Source organism: Olea europaea, chromosome 19 (genome assembly GCF_002742605.1).
Source record: "Olea europaea var. sylvestris chromosome 19, O_europaea_v1, whole genome shotgun sequence".
Taxonomy (NCBI): Eukaryota; Viridiplantae; Streptophyta; class Magnoliopsida; order Lamiales; family Oleaceae; genus Olea; species Olea europaea.
Window position 1 is genome coordinate 12,483,098 of NC_036255.1, and position 3,388 is coordinate 12,486,485.

The window sequence follows — 3,388 nt, forward strand, 5'->3', positions numbered from 1 at the left end:
CTGAGCATCTCTCTCTCCCACTCTCACTCTCTCTTGGTGTTTTCTTGTTAATTTTTTTGATTGGGGGTGGGTAACATAGTGGTTCAAGAATGAACCAAGGAAAATGTTTTTATTCCTTTTAGTATAATTTCAGACAAACTTTTGAAGAGCACAATAGGAACACTCCTGCGAAGTTTGGCATGCGAAGTCTTATTTTTATTTAAGATACATAATTATTCAATTTAAATCTGATGGAGGCCGTTCGTTGTACCAATTTATGTCAAATATATTGGCAAATAATTTTAACTCTTAAGCTAATGTAACTATCTAAATCTGTTAAAAATTTGACTGGGAATTTTATGAGGTATATACACAATATATATTTACAAGAATTTTCTCCTGCAAACATTTGTACAGTTGTCCATCATTTACTCCATATTTTTAGGGAAATCAATTGTCCATAAATATGATTGACTCTATTTCCTCGTCCATTATAAGTTCATGTTTTAAATTAAACTCTTGTTTCTTTCCATTTCGTAGCCTTAATTATTGATTAGTTTTATAAATTATATATAGTTAAAAGCTGTAATCGGCAACCATGAATATGCTCTCTTTTCTTTCAATGTGACATGAAGAAACATGTTTCGTACGCAATTGGACTCGACAATTTCATAAACAAAATTTCAACTACTTTCTCTCTTTAAAAATTATCAAGCAATTTTCAGTGCTATACACTAAACATGTCCATGCTGTTTTAGCATAAATACGCCAACAAACAAAAAGCATAGACCATAGTCCAGGAATTATTTTGTGGGTTAATATTATTGTGATGGAGTGATATTTTGCATTACAAAATGTTGCGTACGATTTACTAAATTTCATAAATAGCTTAGATATACGAGACCGTTAACATCCAAGATTGGAAACTTGAGTTATTTCACAAAAAAGAATTTATTGTCGGGGTCTTACACGTCTCATGACTTTTAGTTTGCGGGAAATTTTGCAAGAAACGAGTGACCAACTGAAAAAAGTTAGAAGGAACAATAAGCAAAATTCCAAGTGCTCATGCTTCGCTTTTTGATAATTACAGTACTTGACTCGCTATTTTATCCTAAATTACTACAAAATAGTCATGTTACAAATACATTTTTGTTTGNGCCTACAATGCTGCGCTTGCCCTGGTGGGATTTGGACCTACGACATGGGACGATAATGTAGCAGCCTTCGCACAAAACTATGGCAATCAGAGGATCGGTCAATGCAATCTTGTCCCCTCTATCAACCAACCCAATGGAAAATCCCTTTGTTGTTTTGGATGCGGAGTTATAGGCCACAGGTAGTCTGAGTGCCCAAGAATCCGTGCAGGGACTCTTTATTGATGAGGGAAATAACGATTATGAAGGTCCGCCTGTATTTGACGGTAAGGGCGGAGAAGAAGCAATAGAAGAGGAAGAGTTTGTAGTTAGTGACGTGGGTCAGGCACTGGTGGTGAAGAGGAGTTTCCTGAATCCTTTGGAGAATAACACTGATTGGTTGCGTAATAATATCTTTCAATCAACATGTACTGTTGGAGGGAAGGTATGCAAATTTGTTATTGATTCTGGTAGTTGCAAGAATGTGGTGGCTGAGGAGGTCATTAAGAAGTTGGGTTTGCAGACTGAGAAACATGCCAAACCTTACAAATTAGCGTGGCTGAAAAGAGGCAATGACGTAGAAGTGTCTCAATGTGCTATGATCAGCTTCTCCATCGAACCTACCTACAAGGATCAGGTATTATGTGATGTAGTAGAGATGGATGCATGTCATTTACTATTAGGGAGGTCGTGGCAGTTTAATAGGCACTCACTGCATGATGGATATACCAACACGTACAGCTTTCTGTTTGGGGGAAAGAAAATTGTATTACTACCGGATAAGAGTTCATTACAGACAGTTGGGAACAATGCTAATTTACTGACCAGAAAGAAGTTCGAGACAAAGATGGAGGAGTCTGGGATAGTGTATGTACTGATTGGAAAGTCGGTTGACAGTGAGCATGAAGTCCCTTTCGCAGTTCAGCCATTGCTAAAGGAGTTTCATGAAGTTTTCCCAGAAGAGCTTCCTGATGGACTACCACCACTGCGGGATATTCAGCATCGGATTGACTTGGTGCCTGGAGCTGCCCTACCTAACCGAACGCATTACAGAATGAGCCCCACTAAGCATGAAGAGTTGCGCAGGCAAGTTGAGGAGCTTCTGGCAAAAGGACACATCAGGGAGAGTCTTAGTCCTTGTGCTGTTCCTCCTCTTCTCACACCGAAGAAGGATGGCACATGGCGCATGTACGTGGATAGTAGGGCAATCAATAAGATTACGGTGTGTTACCGCTTTCCTATTCCCTGCCTAGATGACTTGTTGGATCAGCTTACCGGTGCTTGTGTGTTTAGCAAGCTTGATTTGAAAAGTGGGTACCATCAGATTCGGATCAGACGTGGGGATGAGTGGAAGACCGCATTTAAGACGAAGGAAGGATTGTACGAGTTGTTAGTCATGCCCTTCGGCCTCTCAAATGCGCCCAGTACATTTATGTGGGTTATGAATCAGGCTCTTCGCCCATTCATCGGTAAACTTGTTGTGGTCTACTTTGATGATATTTTAATTTATAGTGCTAATGATGATGAACATGTCCGGCACCTTCGGGAAGTTCTTCGCAGGGATAAATTCTATGCTGTAGTGAAGAAGTGTTCCTTTCTCACTGATAGTGTGGTGTTCCTGGGTTATATGGTGTCGAAGGTGGGGTTAGCAGTTGATACATCTAAAGTAGAGACGATAAGTCAATGGCCACAGCCCAAAACTGTCACTGAGGTGCGGAGTTTTCATGACCTTGCTTCCTTCTATCGCAGGTTCATACCGCATTTCAGTAGAATCATGGCACCAATTACAGATTTCATGAAGGATGGTAGGTTTCAGTGGACTCACGAGGCAGAGTCATCTTTCCAATTGATTAAGCAGAAGTTGACTACTGCTCCAGTTTTGGTGCTGCCTGACTTTACCCAACCATTTGAGCTGCATTGTGATGCTTCGAAAGTGGGTATTGGTGGTGTGCTGAGTCAGAACAACCGCCCTGTTGCATATTTCAGTGAGAAGCTTTCTGGCTCGAAGTCTCGGTATAGTACTTATGATGTGGAGTTCTATGCAATAGTCCAGGCCATTCGACATTGGCGTCACTATTTGTTCCATAAGGAGTTCATTTTGTATACGGATCATGATGCCCTTAAACACCTTGGTACTCATAATAAGGTTTCTGCTCGACATGTCTCTTAGATTGCTTATCTACAACAATTTACTTTTGTGATCAAGCACAAGGCAGGTGCCCTTAACAAAATTGCGGATGCGTTGAGTAGGCACCAAACGCTCCTTACAGAAATGC